A 16,863-nucleotide genomic window follows, 5' to 3' on the forward strand; every position below is an offset into this window, starting at 1 on the left:
AAATAGGCAATTTTATGCCGCTTGAGAAGGTTCTAGATATTGAAACTTAATACCTATGGCCAACAGACCCTAACATCTTTGACATTTATTTTGGAAATTTCGGGTAGCCCAACTTCGGAAGGCCATAACTGTCGAACTATTGCTTTGATTGACCATTATAACAACTTTTCAGAAACGCCAGATCGTGATCTACAGGCTCGGAATGGTGCTAGTGCCTTTCCATCAAGCTTTCGGACCTCATTCGGGGCCTCCAAGGCGTCAACTGAGCTCAAAGATTTTTCTCCAAAATTTTCAACCAAAAATCTGCAATAACTTATCTGATACTTAAGCTGAAGTAGTGAGATTTTTATGGTAGGCTTATAATTCTAAAATGAACTTTCATGTAGAAAATTAGAACATTCTAAGCTTGTATGACAAACTTATTGAACATAGCAAGTTCCCAGAAATAGTAATCCCTCCCATCTACCAGTCCTTATTAAAATAGAAAACGTTGAAAATAAAAACATTTTTGGGTGATACAAGATTGCTCTTACACCCAAGATGCTTCTGCATCATCCAGACACTAATATAAAGACTATTTTTACAAAATGACAATTTTGTACGAAAAGAGGAAACTGGATGCTAAGATCCAGGAACACAATATGGAGATAAAATCTACCAATTTGGTTAGTGGTAAGGGATTTGGTCAGCTCACAACTGAAAATGTACCTTTACAAGTAGAGAATGAGAATTCCCTTTCTCTTCCTACTGTTCTATTTGTTAGTACTACGGATGAGTGGTATTCCAATATGGCTCATTAGCTGACTTATGGTGAATTCCCTCCGTATTTGTCATACAAATAGCGAAGGTTTCTCAAGTTAAAGGCTGCTGATTTTATTCTATAGGAGAATTGGCTTTACAAGCATTGAATAGATGGAACTTTTTTGCGCTGCATAGATAAATTTCAACAAGTTTGGATTCCAAAATGTTTTCATAATTAAGCTTATGGAGGATACTTTGTTGTCTTGCATTTTGTCACCACAAAATGTAGTAATATTACAAAACTTTTTCAACTTATTTTTGCATTTCTCTTAGATTAGTTGATTATTTAGTTAGCCCACATTGATAAATCAATCAAACCCAATTGGTATAATAAATCCTTTTACTAAAGGCTTTTGTCAAGTCTTTTCTTTTTTCATTTTATTAAGCCTATTGATGATTTTTGAAGCCTTCAAAGTTCATTTTTCGCATTTTTGAGTGTGTGTTTCTTTTCTTTTGGTCTTTTTGTTTTGTTCAACATCTTGCTTTCAGTTTTCCCTTTGATTCGTTATATCTTAGGGCTTAATCGAATTTGGCAGTTAAAAGATATGACCATTTAAGTGCCCAAAAGGTGGACCCTCCACATGTAATTGCATAATTTAAAATATCATGTTATATTTTAATGTTGACATTCACTTTTCTAAAAATATAACATAAATTCTCTTTCTGTTATGTTCTCAAGTTATTTTATCACTTAAAGTTATCACTTAAGTGACTATAGAGCACTTTATGTTATATTTTCATGTTGAGTTGCATTTTAATTTTTCATTTAAAAGTGACTTTATTAACTATATAGTTTGATTAAATTTGAGTTACTTCATGTTTTATTTCAAAACATTTAAGTTAAATATTGATTTTTGAATTATATTTGCACATAATGTATTAAACTATATCATGTAAATGTTATTTTTGACGCAAGCAAGTGATATTTCCTCAAAATTCAACTAAACAGGTGCTTGATTAGTCTTGTAAGTTGTGCAAATTCAACTTACATGTCTTTTACAAGTTTACATGTAAACGCCTTCCTAGAGTGCGATTTGACTTTTTAAAACATGTAAATGTAGTTAAGTCCACAATTTTTCCTTCCAAGGCCAAAATTGCTCAAAGCATATTACATGATGCAAAGTTTTAAAATATGTAATGGAGGATGGAGAGTGTGATTTGCATTGTTTGTTATATGTATGCATTTTAAAACATGCAAGAGCAAACGTAGAATGCGATTTCCTTTCTTTCCCAAGAATGCATCTATTTTAAAACATGTAAAGGCTCCAATGGACTGCAATTTGGCTTTTCAACACATGCATATATTATTGGACACCATGATTTTGCATTCCCAAGCCAAAAATGGCTGTAATACATGCATTTTTAGGGTACATTTTTGCTAAAAATGCCCAGAAAATTGGGTTTTTATCCACATTTTTGCATTTGGATCAATGTTTTAGCATTTAGGGAAGACGTTTTTGCATTTGCAAGTAAAAAAATGACCAAAATATATGTATTTTAGGGCAGGTTTTTGCTAAAAATGTCCAGAAAATGGCATTTCTAGCCCATGTGTTTCGATCTAGAGGGCATACTTTTGAGTTTTAATGCATATTAATGCATTTGAAATCCACATTTTTGACCTTTTCATGTAAAAAAGACCCATACTTATGCATCTAGAGGGCACATTTTTGCCCAAAAAATCCCACATACATGAGTTTCTCAAAATCATTTTACACTTAGAGGTTTTAAGAATCACGTTTTTTGCGTCTACATTTATAAACATGTCATGCATTGACCAAGAAAGATCACATTTGCAAGCAGTGAAAATGTCATTCATTCAAACCTATCAACCTTCCACATTTGACTCTTTGAGCTCAAACTAAGTAGAAGATTTCAACTTTGCTTGTTTATTCTTGCCTATTTTGCTATTATATTGCATGTTTTGGCTCATTTTGTCTACTTGTTTAAAGGCATGCCATGTATTTTGCAATTTTTCTTTAAATAAATTGAAATCTTCTCATTACAATACTAGATAATCTTTGAAACTGTAGAAACTAAATTAATGTAAAGAAAGATTTTGAAGTTTGTCGAGTTTGAGTCCAAAGCAAGAGGTTTGTTTTTCTTTTGTTTGAGTTTTTGAAAATTTTGTGTTGCTTGTTTTGGTTCCATTTTGGAAGAAAGTTGAAAAATTCTACCCAGGAATGCAAGTGCATACCGGTGGAACCCAATATTCTACAAACATTTGTTCACCTTCTTGCTTGCTTTCATTACTTACCTTTTCCATGTTCTAGATAGTTTTTGTGATCAAGATAAGGAATCACTTACTGCATCTCTTTGTGTTTTGATAGAAATTGGCTATTTATTACCCAAAACAAAGAAACCTGTTGCAAAATTGCACTTCTAGGGTTAACTCATCATGTGGAACTATCCATTGATCAATCAAGGTTTTTTTCATGTTAGAATTCATGAAGATATTATCATTTTTAAGATTATTGCTATAGCTACAACAATGAGGGATCAAACATTGGAGTACCTTACAGCAATTGTAGTTTCGACAACTTGAAGTCCACTATTATGTCGCTATAGCATATAGCGATCGGGTTCATCATTGTGCGAGGAAGGTTCATTGTTGACATAGCGATAAGCGATAGAAATGATTTATCGCTATACTCTATAGAAATGCACATCATCGACGAGTGAAGGAGATACAATTTTAATATGTCGATGAGCGATAAGTCTTCATATATCATTGTATGTTACAACAATCATAGTCTATCATTGAGCGGTGAGAGCACAAAACTGATATAGCAATTAGCAATCAAACTTGGAGATCACTGAAGCTCGTAGCAATTATCGCTAATCGAGGAGACAAGAAGTTAGCCTTGGCAATCAGCGATGAGAAAGAGGTTATCATTGTGATATATAGCGATTATCACTCATCGAAAAGGCAAGGATTCGGATATAATGATTAGCGATAAAGGAAGGTCATCGCTATGTCTTATAGCGATCATCGTTGATCGAAGTATTGTAAAATGGCTTTCGTGATGAGCGATAAGGCTTGGCAATCACTGTAGGATACAATGATAGATGGTTATATTATTGAATAGGCATCATTGTAATTTATGACGATAAAGTTAAAAGTGATCGTTGATCGCATTTTTTGCAATGGATATATAGCAATCAACGATGAGTTGCGGGATATCGCTATATGTTATAGCAATATTTCATGCCAAAACAAAGACTAAGATTTAATATTGCCATACCTAATAGCGAGAAGGAATATGGGAGATCGCAGTTGTAATATCCCCATCATAAAATAGATTATTAATCAAACTATTGTTAATGGGTCGATTGATTTAATATATCTCGGACCCATTTTTGTTTTGTTTCTATAGTTTCTGTTGCTGTCAGTTATCTTTGTACACCCATGGAAAATTTTCCCCGATGGGTATTTAAACATGGCTTGTAGGTAGCCATTAGGTATGCAATTTGGATTATTTTCTCTGTACTGCGAATTCCTATTGCAGTTCTCTGTTGTTCGCCATTTTGGAAGTGAAAGACCTTCTCTATTTGGTTTATCCGGTTTCAATGGGACTTAACCCTCACCCTATTGTGTCGCTTGTAACACTTCGCTCGGATCTGGCAAATCAAAGCATCATCTTTTGACATATATTAATTCAAGGTTTTTTGTGTTCAAATCTCCATTCTTGTTTGACATTATCTGATGAATTCAGGGTTAATAGTTTAAGGTACAGGACTAAACCATTTCCCCTCTGTACCACTCAGTACAATTTTCGTCTCTAACATCACTCCCTCATATGGCCATTCTCACCACCATCCTACCATCACCGTACCTTATCCCACATCTTGTCGTTGTACGACCTCCACCTTGTACTGTATGGACTCATCCGTACTTCCCTTGCACATCTCTCCCCTCTCCACCGTATGACCTACTTCCAACATAGCCTCCTCCATCGTATGGGCCCCATTAAGGAACACATAGACAACCATTCATATCAAATAATTCGCTCATTGTGTTTTAGACATTGCATTGCTAGTACGGAACACTACAGTGGTATCAGAGCTTCGATCCTGCCAGCCTGTGGATAGTGAAAGAGAGTTTATAGTTGGAAGAGAAGAACCCATTTTGTTGATATAATGGCTACCAAACCAGAATCCATAGCTATCGAACTTGTGGCACTACTGAGAGTACTTGCGAGGAATCAGGCACAAATGAATGATACTTAGTGACTCATGGAAGTGACTCGCAAGAAGTTGGCAGACAATAAAATTTTCAGAGAACAAAATGGTCACAGCGCAGACATGGTGTCAGGTAAAGCAAACCCTCATGCAGCACACTCTCGACCTTCCATGTTGTCTTTTCCCCCACGAATAGAGACACCACTCGGAGGGAAGCAAGTGACTTTTGAAGAAATGCAAGAACAATTGAGAGAAGATTGGAAGAATGCGAATTTTGAAGAAGATATATCCTACAAAGATTATGCAGCTTTGAGAATGAGATATTCGGGAGGCGGAAATAGAGAATAATTTAACGATGATCTTAGGAGGAAGTTGAGTAAAGCAAGTTTGTCTCCATTTGACAGATCCAGATCCATATTTACTCAAGCATGGGTAATGAAGGCCGATACTTACTTCCAGCTTAATCCCATGCCGAAAGAAGCAATTAAATTTGCAACATTGCACTTGGATGGAGTAGCGCACGAATTGTGGCATCATGACACCATCACACTGGGGCATGATCAAATAAATACTTATGTGGAATTCACTGAGAGATTGATAGATCGATTTTATGGTAAAGATTTGGAAATCAATTTCAAAGATTTAGCACAGCTGAGGGTAACTGGATTGGTCAACCAGTACATTGTGGAATTTCAGAAACTCTTTGTTTTGGTCATGGATATTTCTGAAAGAAGGCGGATAGTGCTCTTCATGGAAAGACTGATAGAACTACTGATAGGTTGGGCAAAGGGGTTCAATCTTGCTGCCCTGTCAGAGGCCATTAAGTAAGCATGGAGTATGGCATCATCATCGGCATCATCCTCGCGAAGTTACTCACATTCCAAGCCATCGGTGTTTTCAAGGGACAAAGATAATAAACCTCCAGCCAAGAAGCCGTCGTTGGACGAAGCTACTAGACAGGAGTTCTAAAGGAAGAAACCATGTTTCAACTGCAAGGGACCTTGAGAACCTAGCCATAGATGCTTTGGAAAAGGAAAGATCTATTACATTGAGATTGTATTCGATGATAAGGATGAACAAGAAGAAATACCCTCCGAAGACAACCAAAATGATTAGTTTGAACCATACGGAAAGAATTGCAGCATTTGTACAGGGTGGAGGAATTATCGTGCTAGCCGATAGCCGAAGGTGTATAGTATTTCGTGTACGGGGGACCCTTCAAGGACAAAGGGTTATGGTGATGCTCGATAGCAGAGCTACTCTAACTTCATAAACACATCTCTGGTGAAGTGAAGAGGTCCACCTACGGAGACACACGTAGGATTTCAGGTCAAGGTTGTTGGAGGGACTCTTTTGCCCTGCACACACCTTGTTCCTCAGCTAAGTGTCATAATGGCAAATCACACGGTGACTTAGGATTTCTTCATAGTGGACCTGTTACCAATTTAACATACCTCCTAAATTGCTATGTTATGCTTGCCTTTATATTGAGCTAAGCGTTTTCTTAGTTATTGAGCATACATATTACAGAATGAAATGGATGCAGAAAGTAAAGTACAAAAATCAGCAAACAAGAAAATTGATCATTTTTATTCGAAATACAAGTACCAGAACAATACATTTTATTAAAATATTGAAAACTGTTTTGATAAGGCACAAAGTGTTCAAATTTTACACAGTGCTTAAATACAATGCACTCAGATACCACACAAGCATTCTCATCTCCTAACATAATATTTGAATAAACACATTGTATAAATCGAAAAGTACTGATAAGATAAAGGGAAAGGCCTCCATTGCCTGAATGGAAGAATCATTGTTCTGGATGTTAAAGGATTGAGCCTACATTTCCGTCTGGGAATAGCCCTGCAAAAATGAAAGAAGAGGAGGGTCAGTTCATATGAATTGAGCAATGGAATCTTTCCAGTTATCTCTACACTGCTGTTCCTACAATATTGTTATTCAGATAAGTATATTAAAAGATATGAAGACAAGAGGGATATCTAAAAGCAAAATAGGTTTTTATGCTAATGAGTTTGTTTCATGTGTAGATATAGGTATGAAGTTTGTTTACTGTATGGGGTAAATAGTTTAATGCATACAAACAATAGACAAGAGCATGTAACAACAACATTTCTTTTATTATTCACATATAGGCCAAGGAGATTACATAGTGCTTCCAATGATGATTACAATGATCTAGGATGGTGTACATATACTTCTCGAAGAACCTTCCCGAAGGGGTCAGTCAGCTATATAACAGTTACCAAAGGGGTCCGTCGGCTACATAACAATTACTGACTACATGCTAATCTACCCGTCGGCTGTTTTATAATTTTATCGACATCATCCCCCCCCCCCCCCCCCCCCCGCCAAAAAAAAGTCGTCTCTAGACGACAATGCAAGAAAACTCAAAAAAATAAAAATTGCACAACTAATTACATCAATACACAGATATTAGGCAGGGGGTGGGTCCCTGGCGTGGTAGGTGTCCGTGCTCTCAGTTCACTCATATCAGCCCATAGCTTGTAGACTTGCTCTTTCCTAATCTTCAGTTCTGCTTCTACCTTCATCTGAAGCTCTAAAGCCGAATGCATCATCTCTGCAATTTCTCCCAACTCTTTCTCCTTTCCTGCTACCAATTGTTCCTTTTTCGTTGCCAACTTTTGTAGCTAACTCTGTCTGTTTAACAGGGCTGTCCTCTCGGATTCCAAGGCTGCCCTGTCCGAGGCTAACCTGGCAGCTAACTCCTCCCGAGCCCTCTCAGTTGCTACCTGATCTGTCTGGCTCCTCCGAAGTGTGTAATACGCCTTCCTGTATAACTTCACTATCTCGTGAGTCAAATCCTCTACTCAGCTCTCCATACCAGGATCTCTCGTTGTTGCTCAGTCCTGTCGCATCTCTGCAGTCTCCACATCCGACCATCCCCTATATGCGAATAATAAAAGGAGTGCTGCTGTTACATGTTCTTGTCTATTGTTTGTATGAATTAAACTATTTACTCCATACGGTAAACATTTGATGTTGTTGCCCAATGGACCTAGAACGAAGGCAGAGGAATTAAGACTAATGCCGAATCAGCTTAACAAGGATATAAAAAAGATAAAGGGAAAATATGGAATACATACCGCATAAGAAATTTTAATTTTGGCATAACAGGCCGAGCCTAGACGGAGGTTTCAACAGATTGCTGACAGACACCGAAGCATCGAGGAATTCTTGGAAGAGACTCGACAACGGTTGAATTTGGTGGAAGAAAGAAGGGAGGAATTTCTGAACCATTATACGCCAAGGGAAGAGAATCTAGGCAGAAGGGAATTAACTCGCATGACTTAGAGTGCCGAGGGAGCACGAGCGTGGAGTGAACTCTTTGTCCATGATACACTTCCGAAAGGAACAACTTCGCTTGAGGAAAACCTTTTTTCACCAAGTAACGCTACTATTGGAAATAAGATGATTGTTCAAAACAATGCAGGTGTGCAGAACAACGCGAGTCTTCAGAATAGCACGATTGTGCAAAACAACGCGTGTACACAACAAGTACCTCCAACTCGAAAAGTAATGGCTCGACCAAAGGAAAAATTGCCAAAGTTTGATGGTGATGGAATGACCAATCCAGTCAGACACTGTAAGACATGCGAAATAATTTGGATGGCGAATGATGTAACCGACACAAATGAATGAGTCCAACAATATCCAAGAACCCTAAGGGATGTAGCAGTTGATTGGTTTGTCGATGCTGATCCCCAAAAATTAACTACATGGGGGGAGTTAAAAAGAAGTTTATCACTGAATTTCAATTGCTGCGAGACGACAATGAGATCGTAGCAGAAATATACACCACAAAGCAAGGGAAAAATGAGAGTGGGTGTATATGCCAAAAAACTAAAAAAATTAATAAATAAAATGGAAAGTAAGCTGACAGATGGGTTGAAAAAGCGATGGTTCATTGAAGGACTACACTTGGAGTTAAGAAAATGAAGATTGTGCTATGATCATCATACATCAAAGCATACAATCGAGCGATGGACTTAGAGAGTGAACATGAAACGAAAAAGAAGAAAAGTAGCTCATCTGACTCAGATGACGCGTCTTCGGAAGAAGATAGTAGTGGTGATGAAAAGGGAACCAAGAAGGTCCGAGGTCTCCAAAAGGATATGATCAGAATGATGAAGGAATTTAAGAATATGCAAAAAGAGACGAAGGGAAATGAGCTATGGTGTACAGAATGCAAGACAGAAGGTCACACAAAGGTATCCTGCCCAGAGAACTAGTTCTGTAAGATCTGCCAAATTATGGGACATTCCACAAAAGAATGCCTCTTCAATATGAAAACAAGAGGACATCAACAAGTGCTCTTGGCACAGGAGGCTTCCGCATTAGGAGGGAGCGGAAACACCATTAATGATGGTGCCACTTTAGGTGGGTACAGAAATAATAGAAGAGGGCAAAACAACAATATGAACAACAATACTAACAATAATAATGGGGGCCGCAGCCAAATTCATTACAATGCGAACGGTCGCCCGATGGTTCAATACCGAGCATGACATTTGTGGGACCACTTTGCACGAAACTATGTATGATCGAATACACCAAAGTTGTTAAGCAAATGGTGCGGTCCTAGAGATCATATAGATGCCAAGTGCCCAAAATCAGGAGTGAATCTGATTAGCATTGTGGCGGACAAAGAAGAAGTCTTAGTGATCACTTGTAAACAAGCAAAACTGTACCTTGACTTGACAGAAGAAAAGAAAAAAGTGGAAGAAGCACGGGCGAAAATTGAGAAGGCAATGTAGGCAGAGAAATCACAATTGAAGGGCACTACTGATACCTCAACAAGGAATTGCGTAGAACAAAACATCATAAGACAAATAGTACAAACTGAAGTACGAGTGAAAATAAACGATTTGCTACTCATAATGCCTCAACTTTGATCGGCACTTACAAACATTGCTCCAATTGCTAAACCACTGGGAGAACATGGAAGGGAAAAGGAAAGTGGAGGAAGTCCAATGGACCCAATGCTGCTAGCCCTCACATCCTGACGACATCTGGTGGTTGTAGAGATGGACATATTAAGAACGGTCATTTCAAACACAATTGTGTACGGAAGATTAAGGGTAAATGTCCAACCAGAAGATACTTGGAAGAAGTTGGGACAATAGACATTGTGGCCACCTACATACGAGTTGCTCACGATACACTAGCACAGGATCATACTGTTGGGAATCTTGATGGCACAACCAATGACTATTGGAACACAACTGTTCCTACTCGACTTCATCGTCATTTCGCTGAAGAGGAGAGGAAATGACACCATTCTGGGCCGAGTATGGCTCATACAAGCAAAGGTTAAGCATGACTGGAAGAATAATACACTATCACTGGAAAGAAAAGGATGAAAATTCATTATTGATTTCATATGCAAATAGTGGGTGAAGAAGCTCTATCATCTGACTCTGAAGAGGAGGGATAAGGAAAGCAGCGAATGGAACTAGATTAGGAAGGAGTCCTATGGTTAGAAGGTGGATCGACAGACGATGATTTGGATTCGATGAACGGATTATTTCACTAGCAGATGGAGGATTATGAGCTATTCCAGAGCTGCAACATACTAACGATAGAGGAAGGGCACAATGAAAACGAATTTCCAAAAGAATTCAATGAAATAAAAGAAGGGGACGAACTGCTAGATGAAACACCTGCACATTTATTTGGTGAGGGAAAGCCGATAAAATATTTTTGGAATACAAAGATGTATTCATTTGGACATATAAGGATTTGAAGGGAGTACTGCCGGAGTTGTGTGTTCATCGCATTCCGCTGGTTGAAGGTGCAATACTTGTAGGGAAGCGACCTTACAGGATGAATAAAAACTGTGTGGCACGGGTTACAGAGGAAATTAATGGAATGTTGGAGGCTGGTATTGTCTTTAAGGTTCAAACAAGTGAATGGGTGTCGCCCATAGTCATATCCTTGAAAAAGGATACCATCCAAATCAGGATATGTGTCGACTTCAGATGTCTCAATGCAGTAATGATAAGGGACTCCTTGATACCATTCACAGACAGTATATTGGAGGAAGTTGCCGGACATGAGATTTATTCATTGATGGATGGGTACTCAAGATATAATCAAATTTGCATAGCAGAAGAGGACAAACTTAAAATGACATTTGTGGTAGAAGGTGGAGTGTACGCATATAACCGAATGCCATTTGGCTTGTGCAATGCATCGGCTACATTCCAAAGAATCATACTGCACATATTCGACAAAATATCTGTCGAAAATTTCAAAGCATTCTTGGATGATTGGTTTGTATTTAGCACTGAAGACAAACATTTGACGGTGTTGGGCGAATGCATGGAAAGATGTCAAAGGGTGCGCCTCGCTTTAAATCCAAAAAAATGTAGATTCATGGTCTTGCAGGGAAAATTACTTGGACATATAGTCTGCAAGGAGGGATTGAAAACAGATCCAGACAAAGTCAGAGTGATAATGGAGATGCAACCATCTACAAATGTAACAAAGGTAAAGTTATTCATGGGACACATAGGATATTATAGAAGATTCATCAAAAACTTCGCCAAAGTATCATATCTGCTGGACAAATTGACATGCAAAGGGGAACCGTTCAAATGGGACAAAGAACAGTATGAGTTATTTGAAGTGTTGAAGGTACGATTGGCCACAACACCTATACTGGCATACCTAGATTGGAACAAGGAATTCCATGTTCATGTCCATGGGTTAGATCACCCGATATTTTGCCAGTCGACTACTATCAAAAGCAGAACAGAACTACAATACAACAGAACGGGAAGCCCTAGGAATGGTCTATGCAGTGCAGAAGTTCCGACATTACTTGCTGGAAATAGTGTTCATGTTTTATGTAGATGATCAGGCTCTGTTGTACCTAGTGAATAAATCTATCATCCAAGGCAGAATCAGCCAATGACTACTTTTGTTGTAGGAATTCACCTTCAAGATCATTGTACGGCCTGGGAAGAATCATGTTAGCGCAGACCACCTGTCGCGAATTAAAATAGGTGAATCGACAGACGGAGTGAATAATGATTTCCTTGATGCATAGCTATTTCAAATTGCAGTACTGCCAAAATGGTACACTAGTATTGGGAGTACTTTCCACGGGACAGCCACCAAAGGAGATGCCACAAAATGAAAAGTGGAAATTAGTAATACGGAGTTGTACATTTTCAATCGATTAATCGATTACTATATAAAATGGGGCCTAATGACATCTTGTGACGGTGTGTGTTAGTGAAGGAAATATCGAGTGTTGAAAGAAGCACATGAGGGTCCAGTAGGAGGACATATGGGACCTGATACTACAGTGCGAAAAATATTGTTGGCAGGACTGTGGTGGCCAACAATGTACAACAACGCACGTGAATGGGTTGTCGGCTATGACACTTGCCAAAGGGTTGGAAAGCCGCTAAAGAGCAGTGTAACTTGGGTGCGTGTGCCTGGGTCAAAACCTCGATGCACTCGGTGCGGGTGCATCACGCACCCGAGTACCCCTACCGGGAGTTTTTTCGCTACTGCACTCGGGGGGGACGTGGTGCTTAGGTGCTTCTCGGGTGCTCGCAGGGTGCTTCTTGGGTGCTCATGTGGTGCTTCCTAGGTGCTTCCTGAGTGCTTCGTGGGTGCTTGTGGGGTGGTTCTTGGGTACTCACTTTGATATGGCTATGATACATTATTATTACTTCACTGTTTCATGCTATTCAGCTCATTGTCATCATGAGCATCTTTATGATATATGATATTCATAGAATCATATTTGAACAACGAATTTTGAATCTTGCATCTTGAACTAAGTTAATTTATTAAATGGTCATTAGTAATGGTTATGAAGTTTCAAGTTTCAAGTTTGAACTTATGGTTTGTGAATCACATTTCAATTTTCTCTATTCATTGTATTCAACTATATTTGGTATGTTAATGTTATATAATATATTGAAGTATCATTTCATAATTAGCATTTTCAGTCATATATATTATATATATACTATGCAACCCCCTCCCCCCACCCTCGCTCCGCTCCCATCGCTGCACCCACATCGTCCTCTCGCCATCCCCAAATCGAGGCTATTTTTTTCCCACACCCAAAACTCGTCCCGACGTCTCCCTGCACCGCCGCACCCCCCCTGCCCGAGTAACACTGCTAAAGAGAGACTTTATGCCGCTTAACCCCTCACATGCACAGGAATTATTCAAACGATGGGGATTGGGTTTTGTGGGACCCCTGAGAGTAAGCCAAAGGCACCGATGCCAATATATAGTTGTAGCTACTAAATACTTAACGAAGTGGGTGGAAGCACGGGCTGTCCTGGATAACTCACCGGTTAGTACAACAAAATTCATATATGAGAAAATAATCACTCCGTATAGGATTCCACTTCAAATGAGTGATTGTGGAGGGCATTTTGTCAATCACGTCATTGAACTGTTAACGATGAAATTCAAGATATATCATTCTCTATCAAGCCCTTACTACCCATGAGCAAATGGATAGGTTGAGGCTATGACCAAGATCCTGGTAGCAATCATCTACAAGTTGTGTGCGGTCGAAGGTGAAGACTTGGAGGAAAAACTGTCCTCTGCCCTTTGGGCATACCACATTGCATACAAGGTGACAACGGGACACATACCATTCCAATTGATGTTTGGACAAGAGGCGATGGTACCAGTAGAATTTATGATACTGAGTCTGAGGATTGCACTGGAGAATAAGTTAGGTGACATGGAAAGCCTGAGGGTAAGGTTGCATAATTTGAACAAAATTGAGGAGAAGCAGCTATTGGCACAATGGGCCATGGAGGTGACGCAGAACATGTGGAAAGCGTGGCATGATAAACACTTGAAACTTAACAAGTTCCAACCAGGATATCTGGTGTTGAAGTATGACGGACGTAACAAAATCAAACTGGGGAAGTTTAAAGTCAAATGGGCCAGGCCAATACAAAATTTGAGAAGTAGGTGATAACGGAGTAATAAAATTATGGACATTGGACAGGAAGGAAATTTCAGAAACGGTGAACAGGTCCAAGTTGAAAATATATCATGCGCGACTGTTCTGTTGTTGACGAATATCGAGGAGCAGTAATTTAAAAAAAAAAAAAGCAGACCACTGTACGGTCATCGGTGACTGTATGACCTTTTTAAGTGAGTTTCATGACCATATGACAAACTATAATATGAATTGGCACCATACGATGTTCTTTCTAATGCCATCGTACGACGATTTAAGGGAGCCACCCTATGGCGAGATGGGCGGTCGTGATGATCAGCTTCTCCGTTAAGGCATGTCATGTTTATAATCCATTTTTGCCCTTTTCTTCATTTCAAATTGTCATTTATTCCTTTGCTTTATCTAGCGAAAGCCTTCTTGGTTCGAGGAGCCAAAATATTACAATTGTTGATTTGGACCAAAGGAGCAGCAGTCCTTGCACTCTATGTGCCGTGGATGGAGCATGCGAGTGAATGGCATTAGCTTTTTCAACTACGGGAGTTGCATAGGTTCGAGTCCCACGAAGAGCAATAGTTAAAATCCATACTCTTTTGAAAAAGAAATCTAGTTGTAATAACAGGACTATTAGTACCAGGAAGTGCTTCACAATTTGCGGTAGATGGAGAGGCGTATGTAGATGTGGGAATTGAGTAGATGAGAAATTTCACCATATGGTATTTGTAGTTCCTCATGTCCATATAGCGTCCAAAGAGCAGAGGCCGAGTCATTAATTATATTTAATGCAGGCACCGGATGTTTGGTATTGTATGGACATCAGGCAATTTAAGGGCTTAGCTGAACACTTCCTACCAGACGCCTTCACCGAACGGCCCGCTAGATTCAAGAGATATAATGCATTGCTGCCGTACGGTCATGCTGCACAAGAAATGAAGCACATTACAGGCAGATCGTACGAGACAGGGTGGCACTTTTGTACTGTGTCAAACACAGTACGGTGTAGAAGAAAGGGGAAGTTGCTAAGTATTTTTCCGTATCATATCTTCATTGTTATTGTATGGGCTTGCACAAGCAGAGGCCGATTTTGATTGAAGGTTTTGTAGACAGTTTTTGTTTGGTCAAGGAAGAGAAGGGTTTATAATTTTTTTGACATCTGTACCACTCTTATTAATAGAGTTTGCAGGCAAGAGATAGGTTGAAGGAGAGACCTAGACCATTAGCCCCTGGGGAACCTCCTATCATGCAGTGGAAACACTTAGACTTAGCCATTGGGCAAAAGGGTTGTACAGCGCAGAAGAGACCCCGGCTAGATATAGGAGGTGATATGAATAGCGGACGGCAAGAGAAATCTTCCGAGGAGAACAAAATGGGAGAGGAGGAAGGGGAAGACGATGATGAAGAGGTTGAGATTTTCACAGCCACTCCCTTGTTGTTTTCGCACTCTACATTGTCTGCCACTTCCTGCCTAGTCCTAGCAGGTCTGCACATGGCACATATACCAGGGTTTGGACAAACACGACAGTCGATAGTGATGATTGCAACACCACAATGGGTGGTTACAATAGCAGAACCTTGGCAGCAGGGAATAAGACCTCCCCCAGTCCGACCAGCAGTTGGGTTTGCTATGGGATTTGCATCGGTGGCAGCACCCGTCAGCCAAGAGAGTATGCCAGCTCCTGCTGAAGCACTTTTGGTAGCGGAAACTGTGGCACCTATTGAAGCACAACCAGTAGCAGAAACTGTGGCACCTACAACAGAGAGTGTACCGGAGGAGAGAGAGGAGACTACCATGGAGGTACTCGAACTGCCAGTACCAGAGATAGCAGAGAGCCAGTGTACACTAGGTGTGCACTTGGATGTAGTGGGTTCGGATGCAGTAGTTAAGGTGGATGCAACACTCTTAGCATCACCTGAGTGTGATAGGGAGAGTAGAACTCAGAGGTTGAGTACTTACTTGAGTACACGGTTCCATCGTACTCTAGTACCTCGGATGGCCTATATGCAGACACCTACGTAGGATGAAATTTTGGAGGAAGACACTCAATAGGCAAAGGTAGCAGAGCCAGTATAAGGTATGGGACCGTCACATAGCGTTGTGGATCGTATGGCGGAAGCAGTAGAGAGGGCTATGAGTGTGTAGCAGGAACATCCAGTAGCACGGGAGATAGGGATGAGAGAGGCATTTCTTGCTGATGTAGTAGCTCTAGCAACTCGAGCTTGCCAGGTGTTAGCTTTGACAGAGACTCAGGTGTTGGACTCAATAGTGAAGGAGCTAGAGGGAGTCATATCTTTTATAAGATTAGGATGCCCAACTGCCTTTACAGTCTGTTTTGAGGAGAGGAGATGGGCGGATGTGGAGATTGTAGAGATGCGACAGGATTGGGCAACGACGAGAGATCTTGGGATGGAGAGCCGAGTAGAGGCCTTGACTCACGAGATAGTGAAGTTATGTAGGGAGGCCTATTACAATCTTTGGAGGAGCTAGGCAGATTAGGTAGCAGCTGAGAGGGCTCAGGAGGAGTCAGCTGTGAGGCTAGCCTCAGAGAGGGTTGTCTTGGAATCCGAGAGGGCAGCTTGGAAATCCGAGAGGACAGCCTTGTTAGACAGACAGAGTCAGCTATAGAAGTTGGTAGCGGAAAAGGAACAAGTGGCAGCAGGAAAGAAGAAAGAGTTGGGAGAAATTGTAGAGATGATGTAGTCAGCTTTAGTGCTTCAAATGGAGGCAGAAGCATAACTGAAGGTTAGGAAAGAGCAAGTCTACAAGCTACGGGCGGAGCTGAATGAGTTGAGGGCGCGGATGGCCACTACGCTAGGGACGCATCCCTCTATTTAGTATTTATGCATTGATGTACTTTGGTTATTTTGAGTTTTGTTGTATTGTCGTCCGGAGA

Source organism: Cupressus sempervirens, chromosome 10, assembly GCF_028749045.1.
Source record: "Cupressus sempervirens isolate cs-2001-9-10 chromosome 10, ASM2874904v1, whole genome shotgun sequence".
Lineage (NCBI taxonomy): Eukaryota > Viridiplantae > Streptophyta > Pinopsida > Cupressales > Cupressaceae > Cupressus > Cupressus sempervirens.